At 39.8% G+C, this 14204-nt stretch overlaps 1 protein-coding gene across 2 annotated transcripts in view; it reads left to right on the top strand.

Moving 5' to 3' along the window:
• The first annotated feature begins 1230 nt into the window (after nt 1–1230).
• Nucleotides 1231–14204, top strand: part of lcmt2.L (leucine carboxyl methyltransferase 2 L homeolog) — a 38387-nt gene continuing 25413 nt past the window's right edge. The window contains exon 1 of one of the 2 annotated variants that reach the window (XM_041587423.1): nt 1231–1823. The gene's annotated coding sequence lies outside the window, so the exon portion shown is untranslated. The remainder of the gene's footprint in view (nt 1824–14204) is intronic. The other variant, XM_041587422.1, reaches the window with a different exon arrangement.

The raw sequence follows: 14204 nt of genomic DNA, 5'->3' as shown, positions 1-14204 counted from the left end.
ATGTAACACAACATTACACAATATAACACAATGTAAGACAATATAAGAGAATGTAACACAATGTAACACAATGTAACACAACATTACACAATATAACACAATGTAATACAATGTAAGAGAATGTAACACAATATAACACAATATAAGACAATGTAATACAATATAACACAATGTAAGACAATATAAGAGAATGTAACACAATATAACACAACATTACACAATATAACACAATGTAAGACAATATAAGAGAATGTAACACAATGTAACACAATATAACACAACATTACACAATATAACACAATGTAAGACAATATAAGAGAATGTAACACAATGTAACACAATGTAACACAACATTACACAATACAAGACAATGTAACACAATGTAACACAATATAAGACAATGTAACACAATATAACACAATGTAAGACAATATAAGAGAATGTAACACAATGTAACACAATATAACACAACATTACACAATACAAGACAATGTAAGACAATGTAAGAGAATGTAACACAATGTAACACAATATAACACAACATTACACAATACAAGACAATGTAACACAATGTAACACAATATAAGACAATGTAACACAATATAACACAATATAAGACAATGTAACACAATACAAGACAATGTAAGACAATATAAGAGAATGTAACACAATGTAACACAATATAACACAACATTACACAATATAACACAATGTAATACAATGTAAGAGAATGTAACACAATATAACACAATATAAGACAATGTAATACAATATAACACAATGTAAGACAATATAAGAGAATGTAACACAATATAACACAACATTACACAATATAACACAATGTAAGACAATATAAGAGAATGTAACACAATATAACACAATATAAGACAATGTAATACAATATAACACAATGTAAGACAATATAAGAGAATGTAACACAATATAACACAACATTACACAATATAACACAATGTAAGACAATATAAGAGAATGTAACACAATGTAACACAATGTAACACAACATTACACAATACAAGACAATGTAACACAATGTAACACAATACAAGACAATGTAACACAATGTAACACAATATAAGACAATGTAACACAATGTAACACAATACAAGACAATGTAACACAACATAACACAATATAACACAATGTAAGACAATATAAGAGAATGTAACAGTGACACAGGGACAATACACAGACTAATAGAGACGAGCTGACAAGAAGCACAAGTTACAAACAAGACAAACAAGAAGTTGTTCGGGTTAAAGTCAACACTAGACACAAGTGGGACGTTGGATAAAACAAACACATAATAGAGACAGAACAACGTCACACACTGGGATCCTATTTAGTCACGTGTCTGTCACTTCTCTGTCCCTCCGCTTTTCCTCTCGGACATCACTTCCTTTTCCGTGTTTTCCTTCTGATCCTTTACTTTGCTACAACAATTCCTACTTCCGCATTCCCCTCAGGCTCAGCTCACAGCCACTGCGCTGTCCCAGACTCCCCTCTGCTCCCGCCACCCTTCCGGAATTGCCTCTACTTCCGGCCTTCTCTCTGCGCCCCATCCTACAGCTGCTCTGCACAGGCGCAAGGTGGAGAGACACCGCAGCAGCCGGAAGAGGAAGTCTCAGTCGCGAGACTCTTTCCTGATTGGATCAGCACTGGGGCAGTATCTCCTACCGCGTGTCCTATCAGCATTCAGTAGGGACAAGTAGTGAAAAGAAGAATTATCAGGCCCGCCAGCTGCCTGTCCCCAACTCTCTCCCCTGTACGTCGGCATATTCTTCCGTGTTCCTCCCAAGTAAACGGTGAGCGTGGTTCCAGCTAGAGTACGTAAAGAGACTTCCGGGAAGCGCAGCGAGCTTTGTGTCACGTGCTTGGTACCGCGGCGGCCATGTTGGATGTGGGACACTTTATATCAATTGCTGCACAGCCCACTTCAGATACAATGGGGCGCATTTATCAACACTGGGCACATTTCCCCATGAGCAGTTACCCATATCAACCAATCAGTGATTAGCTTTTTGAAACCAGCTGCAAGTAGAACAATGAATGCAGCAATTTGATTGGCCTTCCTATATATTTATCTTTTTTCTCTATCAATACCATTAGGATCAATCATCATTTGTAAAATACCGGCCAGGTGGAAACCCTAGTTACTGCCCATGGGCAAATTTGCCCAGTTTTAATAAATGAGACTCTGTATGAGCATACCTCCCAACTGTTCCTTTTTCGGAGGGACAGTCCCTCTTTTGACAGCTCAACCCGCAGTCCCTCATTTGTACTGGAAAGTCCCTCTTTTCTCTGCACTGAACAGCCAGAAAAATAAACAAAGTTTCTCACTTAATTGGCTTTTAGCAGAGAGCCCAGAACAGCTAACAGGTGCAAATAAGATACTTTGTAACAATTTTGAGACACAAAAACACAGTTTAGATAAGGAGAAATATTTTCAAACTTTCATAACCTGCCAAATTTTGTAAAAAGAACATGGTAATTAGGGGGTGTGGCCACAGAAAGGGGTGTGGTCAAAAAAATTGCTGCGCTACGTGCGGGAAAAAACATTTTGTCCCTCTTTTTACTTCCAAAATGTTGGGAGGTATGTATGAGGTGTCTCCACACAGAACTGTATAACATACATCCCTAAGTCTTCACTGTGCTCCCTCCTCCTCTTCCCTACACACTGAGTATTACCTGACTCTACTGACTGTTACACTGAGTATTACCTGACTCTACTGACTGTTACACTGAGTATTACCTGACTCTACTGACTGATATACTGAGTATTACCTGACTCTACTGACTGATATACTGAGTATTACCTGACTCTACTGACTGTTACACTGAGTATTACCTGACTCTACTGACTGTTACACTGAGTATTACCTGACTTTACTGACTGTTACACTGAGTATTACCTGACTCTACTGACTGATATACTGAGTATTACCTGACTCTACTGACTGTTACACTGAGTATTACCTGACTCTACTGACTGTTACACTGAGTATTACCTGACTTTACTGACTGTTACACTGAGTATTACCTGACTCTACTGACTGTTACACTGAGTATTACCTGACTCTACTGACTGTACACTGAGTATTACCTGACTCTACTGACTGTTACACTGAGTATTACCTGACTCTACTGACTGTTACACTGAGTATTACCTGACTCTACTGACTGTTACACTGAGTATTACCTGACTCTACTGACTGTTACACTGAGTATTACCTGACTTTACTGACTGTTACACTGAGTATTACCTGACTCTACTGACTGTTACACTGAGTATTACCTGACTCTACTGACTGATATACTGAGTATTACCTGACTCTACTGACTGTTACACTGAGTATTACCTGACTCTACTGACTGTTACACTGAGTATTACCTGACTCTACTGACTGTTACACTGAGTATTACCTGACTCTACTGACGGTTACACTGAGTATTACCTGACTCTACTGACTGTTACACTAAGTATTACCTGACTCTACTGACTGATATACTGAGTATTACCTGACTGTACTGACTGTTACACTGAGTATTACCTGACTCTACTGACTGTTACACTGAGTATTACCTGACTCTACTGACTGTTACACTGAGTATTACCTGACTCTACTGACTGATATTACTGAGTATTACCTGACTCTACTGACTGTTACACTGAGTATTACCTGACTGTACTGACTGTTACACTGAGTATTACCTGACTTTACTGACTGTTACACTGAGAGTATTACCTGACTCTACTGACTGTTACACTGAGTATTACCTGACTCTACTGACTGTTTAGACTGAGTATTACCTGACTCTACTGACTGTTACACTGAGTATTACCTGACTCTACTGACTGTTTACACTGAGTATTACCTGACTCTACTGACTGATATACTGAGTATTACCTGACTGTACTGACTGTTACACTGAGTATTACCTGACTCTACTGACTGTTACACTGAGTATTACCTGACTCTACTGACTGATATACTGAGTATTACCTGACTGTACTGACTGTTACACTGAGTATTACCTGACTGTACTGACTGTTACACTGAGTATTACCTGACTTTACTGACTGTTACACTGAGTATTACCTGACTCTACTGACTGTTACACTGAGTATTACCTGACTCTACTGACTGATATACTGAGTATTACCTGACTCTACTGACTGTTACACTGAGTATTACCTGACTCTACTGACTGTTACACTGAGTATTACCTGACTCTACTGACTGATATACTGAGTATTACCTGACTGTACTGACTGTTACACTGAGTATTACCTGACTCTACTGACTGTTACACTGAGTATTACCTGACTCTACTGACTGTTACACTGAGTATTACCTGACTCTACTGACTGATATACTGAGTATTACCTGACTGTACTGACTGTTACACTGAGTATTACCTGACTGTACTGACTGTTACACTGAGTATTACCTGACTTTACTGACTGTTACACTGAGTATTACCTGACTCTACTGACTGTTACACTGAGTATTACCTGACTCTACTGACTGTTACACTGAGTATTACCTGACTCTACTGACTGTTACACTGAGTATTACCTGACTCTACTGACTGTTACACTGAGTATTACCTGACTCTACTGACTGATATACTGAGTATTACCTGACTCTGTACTGACTGTTACACTGAGTATTACCTGACTCTACTGACTGTTACACTGAGTATTACCTGACTCTACTGACTGATATACTGAGTATTACCTGACTACTGACTGTTACACTGAGTATTACCTGACTGTACTGACTGTTACACTGAGTATTACCTGACTTACTGACTGTTACACTGAGTATTACCTGACTCTACTGACTGTTACACTGAGTATTACCTGACTCTACTGACTGTTACACTGAGTATTACCTGACTCTACTGACTGTTACACTGAGTATTACCTGACTTTACTGACTGTTACACTGAGTATTACCTGACTCTACTGACTGTTACACTGAGTATTACCTGACTCTACTGACTGTTACACTGAGTATTACCTGACTCTACTGACTGTTACACTGAGTATTACCTGACTCTACTGACTGTTACACTGAGTATTACTGACTCTACTGACTGTTACACTGAGTATTACCTGACTCTACTGACTGTTACACTGAGTATTACCTGACTCTACTGACTGTTACACTGAGTATTACCTGACTCTACTGACTGTTACACTGAGCATTACCTGACTGTACTGACTGTTACACTGAGTATTACCTGACTCTACTGACTGTTACACTGAGTATTACCTGACTCTACTGACTGTTACACTGAGTATTACCTGACTCTACTGACTGATATACTGAGTATTACCTGACTCTACTGACTGTTACACTGAGTATTACCTGACTCTACTGACTGTTACACTGAGTATTACCTGACTCTACTGACTGTTACACTGAGTATTACCTGACTCTACTGACTGTTACACTGAGTATTACCTGACTCTACTGACTGATATACTGAGTATTACCTGACTCTACTGACTGATATACTGAGTATTACCTGACTGTACTGACTGTTACACTGAGTATTACCTGACTCTACTGACTGTTACACTGAGTATTACCTGACTCTACTGACTGATATACTGAGTATTACCTGACTCTACTGACTGTTACACTGAGTATTACCTGACTCTACTGACTGTTACACTGAGTATTACCTGACTCTACTGACTGTTACACTGAGTATTACCTGACTCTACTGACTGTTACACTGAGTATTACCTGACTCTACTGACTGTTACACTGAGTATTACCTGACTCTACTGACTGTTAGACTGAGTATTACCTGACTCTACTGACTGTTACACTGAGTATTACCTGACTCTACTGACTGTTACACTGAGTATTACCTGACTCTACTGACTGATATACTGAGTATTACCTGACTGTACTGACTGTTACACTGAGTATTACCTGACTCTACTGACTGTTACACTGAGTATTACCTGACTCTACTGACTGTTACACTGAGCATTACCTGACTGTACTGACTGTTACACTGAGTATTACCTGACTCTACTGACTGTTACACTGAGTATTACCTGACTCTACTGACTGTTACACTGAGTATTACCTGACTCTACTGACTGATATACTGAGTATTACCTGACTCTACTGACTGTTACACTGAGTATTACCTGACTCTACTGACTGTTACACTAAGTATTACCTGACTCTACTGACTGATATACTGAGTATTACCTGACTGTACTGACTGTTACACTGAGTATTACCTGACTCTACTGACTGTTACACTGAGTATTACCTGACTCTACTGACTGTTACACTGAGTATTACCTGACTCTACTGACTGATATACTGAGTATTACCTGACTGTACTGACTGTTACACTGAGTATTACCTGACTGTACTGACTGTTACACTGAGTATTACCTGACTTTACTGACTGTTACACTGAGTATTACCTGACTCTACTGACTGTTACACTGAGTATTACCTGACTCTACTGACTGTTACACTGAGTATTACCTGACTCTACTGACTGTTACACTGAGTATTACCTGACTCTACTGACTGTTACACTGAGTATTACCTGACTCTACTGACTGATATACTGAGTATTACCTGACTGTACTGACTGTTACACTGAGTATTACCTGACTCTACTGACTGTTACACTGAGTATTACCTGACTCTACTGACTGATATACTGAGTATTACCTGACTGTACTGACTGTTACACTGAGTATTACCTGACTGTACTGACTGTTACACTGAGTATTACCTGACTTTACTGACTGTTACACTGAGTATTACCTGACTCTACTGACTGTTACACTGAGTATTACCTGACTCTACTGACTGTTACACTGAGTATTACCTGACTCTACTGACTGTTACACTGAGTATTACCTGACTTTACTGACTGTTACACTGAGTATTACCTGACTCTACTGACTGTTACACTGAGTATTACCTGACTCTACTGACTGTTACACTGAGTATTACCTGACTCTACTGACTGTTACACTGAGTATTACCTGACTCTACTGACTGTTACACTGAGTATTACCTGACTCTACTGACTGTTACACTGAGTATTACCTGACTCTACTGACTGTTACACTGAGTATTACCTGACTCTACTGACTGTTACACTGAGTATTACCTGACTCTACTGACTGTTACACTGAGCATTACCTGACTGTACTGACTGTTACACTGAGTATTACCTGACTCTACTGACTGTTACACTGAGTATTACCTGACTCTACTGACTGTTACACTGAGTATTACCTGACTCTACTGACTGATATACTGAGTATTACCTGACTCTACTGACTGTTACACTGAGTATTACCTGACTCTACTGACTGTTACACTGAGTATTACCTGACTCTACTGACTGTTACACTGAGTATTACCTGACTCTACTGACTGTTACACTGAGTATTACCTGACTCTACTGACTGATATACTGAGTATTACCTGACTCTACTGACTGATATACTGAGTATTACCTGACTGTACTGACTGTTACACTGAGTATTACCTGACTCTACTGACTGTTACACTGAGTATTACCTGACTCTACTGACTGATATACTGAGTATTACCTGACTCTACTGACTGTTACACTGAGTATTACCTGACTCTACTGACTGTTACACTGAGTATTACCTGACTCTACTGACTGTTACACTGAGTATTACCTGACTCTACTGACTGTTACACTGAGTATTACCTGACTCTACTGACTGTTACACTGAGTATTACCTGACTCTACTGACTGTTAGACTGAGTATTACCTGACTCTACTGACTGTTACACTGAGTATTACCTGACTCTACTGACTGTTACACTGAGTATTACCTGACTCTACTGACTGATATACTGAGTATTACCTGACTGTACTGACTGTTACACTGAGTATTACCTGACTCTACTGACTGTTACACTGAGTATTACCTGACTCTACTGACTGATATACTGAGTATTACCTGACTGTACTGACTGTTACACTGAGTATTACCTGACTGTACTGACTGTTACACTGAGTATTACCTGACTTTACTGACTGTTACACTGAGTATTACCTGACTTTACTGACTGTTACACTGAGTATTACCTGACTCTACTGACTGTTACACTGAGTATTACCTGACTCTACTGACTGTTACACTGAGTATTACCTGACTCTACTGACTGTTACACTGAGTATTACCTGACTCTACTGACTGTTACACTGAGCATTACCTGACTGTACTGACTGTTACACTGAGTATTACCTGACTCTACTGACTGTTACACTGAGTATTACCTGACTCTACTGACTGTTACACTGAGTATTACCTGACTCTACTGACTGATATACTGAGTATTACCTGACTGTACTGACTGTTACACTGAGTATTACCTGACTCTACTGACTGTTACACTGAGTATTACCTGACTCTACTGACTGATATACTGAGTATTACCTGACTCTACTGACTGTTACACTGAGTATTACCTGACTCTACTGACTGTTACACTGAGTATTACCTGACTCTACTGACTGTTACACTGAGTATTACCTGACTCTACTGACTGTTACACTGAGTATTACCTGACTCTACTGACTGATATACTGAGTATTACCTGACTCTACTGACTGATATACTGAGTATTACCTGACTGTACTGACTGTTACACTGAGTATTACCTGACTCTACTGACTGTTACACTGAGTATTACCTGACTCTACTGACTGATATACTGAGTATTACCTGACTCTACTGACTGTTACACTGAGTATTACCTGACTCTACTGACTGTTACACTGAGTATTACCTGACTCTACTGACTGTTACACTGAGTATTACCTGACTCTACTGACTGTTACACTGAGTATTACCTGACTCTACTGACTGTTACACTGAGTATTACCTGACTCTACTGACTGTTAGACTGAGTATTACCTGACTCTACTGACTGTTACACTGAGTATTACCTGACTCTACTGACTGTTACACTGAGTATTACCTGACTCTACTGACTGATATACTGAGTATTACCTGACTGTACTGACTGTTACACTGAGTATTACCTGACTCTACTGACTGTTACACTGAGTATTACCTGACTCTACTGACTGATATACTGAGTATTACCTGACTGTACTGACTGTTACACTGAGTATTACCTGACTGTACTGACTGTTACACTGAGTATTACCTGACTTTACTGACTGTTACACTGAGTATTACCTGACTTTACTGACTGTTACACTGAGTATTACCTGACTCTACTGACTGTTACACTGAGTATTACCTGACTCTACTGACTGTTACACTGAGTATTACCTGACTCTACTGACTGTTACACTGAGTATTACCTGACTCTACTGACTGTTACACTGAGCATTACCTGACTGTACTGACTGTTTACACTGAGTATTACCTGACTCTACTGACTGTTACACTGAGTATTACCTGACTCTACTGACTGTTACACTGAGTATTACCTGACTCTACTGACTGATATACTGAGTATTACCTGACTCTACTGACTGTTACACTGAGTATTACCTGACTCTACTGACTGATATACTGAGTATTACCTGACTCTACTGACTGTTACACTGAGTATTACCTGACTGTACTGACTGTTACACTGAGTATTACCTGACTCTACTGACTGTTACACTGAGTATTACCTGACTCTACTGACTGATATACTGAGTATTACCTGACTCTACTGACTGATATACTGAGTATTACCTGACTGTACTGACTGTTACACTGAGTATTACCTGACTCTACTGACTGTTACACTGAGTATTACCTGACTCTACTGACTGTTACACTGAGTATTACCTGACTCTACTGACTGTTACACTGAGTATTACCTGACTCTACTGACTGTTAGACTGAGTATTACCTGACTCTACTGACTGTTACACTGAGTATTACCTGACTCTACTGACTGTTACACTGAGTATTACCTGACTCTACTGAGTGTTACACTGAGTATTACCTGACTCTACTGACTGTTACACTGAGTATTACCTGACTCTACTGACTGATATACTGAGTATTACCTGACTCTACTGACTGTTACACTGAGTATTACCTGACTCTACTGACTGATATACTGAGTATTACCTGACTGTACTGACTGTTACACTGAGTATTACCTGACTCTACTGACTGTTACACTGAGTATTACCTGACTCTACTGACTGATATACTGAGTATTACCTGACTCTACTGACTGTTACACTGAGTATTACCTGACTCTACTGACTGTTACACTGAGTATTACCTGACTCTACTGACTGTTACACTGAGTATTACCTGACTCTACTGACTGTTACACTGAGTATTACCTGACTCTACTGACTGATATACTGAGTATTACCTGACTCTACTGACTGATATACTGAGTATTACCTGACTGTACTGACTGTTACACTGAGTATTACCTGACTCTACTGACTGTTACACTGAGTATTACCTGACTCTACTGACTGATATACTGAGTATTACCTGACTCTACTGACTGTTACACTGAGTATTACCTGACTCTACTGACTGTTACACTGAGTATTACCTGACTCTACTGACTGTTACACTGAGTATTACCTGACTCTACTGACTGTTACACTGAGTATTACCTGACTCTACTGACTGTTACACTGAGTATTACCTGACTCTACTGACTGTTAGACTGAGTATTACCTGACTCTACTGACTGTTACACTGAGTATTACCTGACTCTACTGACTGTTACACTGAGTATTACCTGACTCTACTGACTGATATACTGAGTATTACCTGACTGTACTGACTGTTACACTGAGTATTACCTGACTCTACTGACTGTTACACTGAGTATTACCTGACTCTACTGACTGATATACTGAGTATTACCTGACTGTACTGACTGTTACACTGAGTATTACCTGACTGTACTGACTGTTACACTGAGTATTACCTGACTTTACTGACTGTTACACTGAGTATTACCTGACTTTACTGACTGTTACACTGAGTATTACCTGACTCTACTGACTGTTACACTGAGTATTACCTGACTCTACTGACTGTTACACTGAGTATTACCTGACTCTACTGACTGTTACACTGAGTATTACCTGACTCTACTGACTGTTACACTGAGCATTACCTGACTGTACTGACTGTTACACTGAGTATCACCTGACTCTACTGACTGTTACACTGAGTATTACCTGACTCTACTGACTGTTACACTGAGTATTACCTGACTCTACTGACTGATATACTGAGTATTACCTGACTCTACTGACTGTTACACTGAGTATTACCTGACTCTACTGACTGTTACACTGAGTATTACCTGACTCTACTGACTGTTACACTGAGTATTACCTGACTCTACTGACTGATATACTGAGTATTACCTGACTCTACTGACTGATATACTGAGTATTACCTGACTGTACTGACTGTTACACTGAGTATTACCTGACTCTACTGACTGTTACACTGAGTATTACCTGACTCTACTGACTGTTACACTGAGTATTACCTGACTCTACTGACTGTTACACTGAGTATTACCTGACTCTACTGACTGTTAGACTGAGTATTACCTGACTCTACTGACTGTTACACTGAGTATTACCTGACTCTACTGACTGTTACACTGAGTATTACCTGACTCTACTGAGTGTTACACTGAGTATTACCTGACTCTACTGACTGTTACACACCTCACAACATTTTGGAAATAAAAAGAGGGAGAATTGTGTTGACCACACCCCTTTCTGTGGCCACTCCCCCTAATTACCATGTTCATTTTACAAAACTTGGCAGGTTATGAAAGTTTGAACATATTTCTGTGTTTTTTCCAGTTATTACAGTTTTGCTAATGAAGGTGAATTGCCCTTTAAGCTGTGAGGCTAATTTTTCCCAAGGGACCTGTTATCTTATATTGTTACAATTACTTATTTGCTTCTCTCAAAATTGTTACAAATGTATCTTATCTGCAGTTCTGGCTGTTCTGGGCTCTCTGCCAAAAGTCAATTACATTACAAACTTTGTTTCTTTTTCTGGCTGTTCAGTGCAGAGAAAACTGGGACTTTCCAGTACAAACGAGGGACTGCGGGTTGAGCTGTCAAAGGAGGGACTGTCCCACTCAGGGCCGGAACTAGGGTTAGGCAGAAGAGGTTATTATACATCAATTGGGAGTCCACATCTGATTTCCATTTAATTAAGCCCAAGGGACTCGCCCCAGTTCTCAGGCAATAACATATAAGAAATTCCTTTATCCAAAGATAACTGTCCCAAGGCTTTTTTCAATAAAAAAATGTCATTTTATTTAATTTAGCATTAAAACTCGGATACAAACAAACCCCACCAGGCCCACCTAAATGCTAAATTAAATAAAATGACATTTTTTTATTGAAAAAAGCCTTGGGACAGTTATCTTTGGATAAAGGAATTTCATAAGCAGAAGAGGCACCTGCCTAGGGCGCAATGAAATGGGCGCTGGGCAGGTACCTGTATTCTGACTACCCCTAGTTCATATTCACTGCTCTCCCACCCGCGGCGCTTTTCCCTCCCTCTCACCTCCGACGTCTCCCCTGCCTTCCCCTCTGGTGCTTTGCGCATGAGTGTTCCCACTGGGTTCAGTTGGGCACATGGAGGGGATCGTGGTGGCCAGCCGGGTCAAGTAGGGCACCAGGTGGGATTGGCCCAGCACTGGTCCCACAGAAAACGGGACAGTTCGGAGGTATGCTAGTATAGTGTATAGTGTTACAGTGAGTGTTACAGTGAGTGTTACAGTGAGTGTTACAGTGAGTGTTACAGTGAGTGTTACAGTGAGTGTTACAGTGAGTGTTACAGTGAGTGTTACAGTGAGTGTTACAGTGAGTATTACAGCGAGTGTTACAGTGAGTGTTACAGTGAGTGTTACAGTGAGTGTTACAGTGAGTGTTACAGTGAGTGTTACAGCGAGTGTTACAGCGAGTGTTACAGTGAGTGTTACAGTGAGTGTTACAGTGAGTGTTACAGTGAGTGTTACAGTGAGTGTTATTACTGTGAGTGTTACAGTGAGTGTTACAGTGAGTGTTACAGTGAGTGTTACAGTGAGTGTTACAGTGAGTGTTACAGTGAGTGTTGTTACAGTGAGTGTTACAGTGAGTGTTGTTACAGTGAGTATTACAGCGAGTGTTACAGTGAGTGTTACAGTGAGTGTTACAGTGAGTGTTACAGTGAGTGTTATTACTGTGAGTGTTACAGTGAGTGTTACAGTGAGTGTTACAGTGAGTGTTACAGTGAGTGTTACAGTGAGTGTTACAGTGAGTGTTGTTACAGTGAGTGTTACAGTGAGTGTTACAGTGAGTGTTACAGTGAGTGTTACAGTGAGTGTTATTACTGTGAGTGTTACAGTGAGTGTTACAGTGAGTGTTACAGTGAGTGTTACAGTGAGTGTTGTTACAGTGAGTGTTACAGTGAGTGTTACAGTGAGTGTTACAGTGAGTGTTACAGTGAGTGTTACAGTGAGTGTTATTACTGTGAGTGTTACAGTGAGTGTTGTTACAGTGAGTGTTACAGTGAGTGTTACAGTGAGTGTTACAGTGAGTGTTACAGTGAGTGTTATTACTGTGAGTATTACAGTGAGTGTTACAGTGAGTGTTACAGTGAGTGTTATTACTGTGAGTGTTACAGTGAGTGTTACAGTGAGTGTTACAGTGAGTGTTACAGTGAGTGTTACAGTGAGTGTTACAGTGAGTGTTACAGTGAGTGTTGTTACAGTGAGTGTTACAGTGAGTGTTACAGTGAGTGTTACAGTGAGTGTTACAGTGAGTGTTATTACTGTGAGTGTTACAGTGAGTGTTACAGTGAGTGTTACAGTGAGTGTTACAGTGAGTGTTGTTACAGTGAGTGTTACAGTGAGTGTTACAGTGAGTGTTACAGTGAGTGTTACAGTGAGTGTTACAGTGAGTGTTATTACTGTGAGTGTTACAGTGAGTGTTGTTACAGTGAGTGTTACAGTGAGTGTTACAGTGAGTGTTACAGTGAGTGTTACAGTGAGTGTTACAGTGAGTGTTACTGTGAGTGTTACAGTGAGTGTTACAGTGAGTGTTACAGTGAGTGTTACAGTGAGTGTTACAGTGAGTGTTACAGTGAGTGTTACAGCGAGTATTACAGCGAG

The sequence above is a fragment of the Xenopus laevis genome, chromosome 3L (assembly GCF_017654675.1).
Source record: "Xenopus laevis strain J_2021 chromosome 3L, Xenopus_laevis_v10.1, whole genome shotgun sequence".
Lineage (NCBI taxonomy): Eukaryota > Metazoa > Chordata > Amphibia > Anura > Pipidae > Xenopus > Xenopus laevis.
This window is presented reverse-complemented; position numbering and strand designations above follow the sequence as displayed.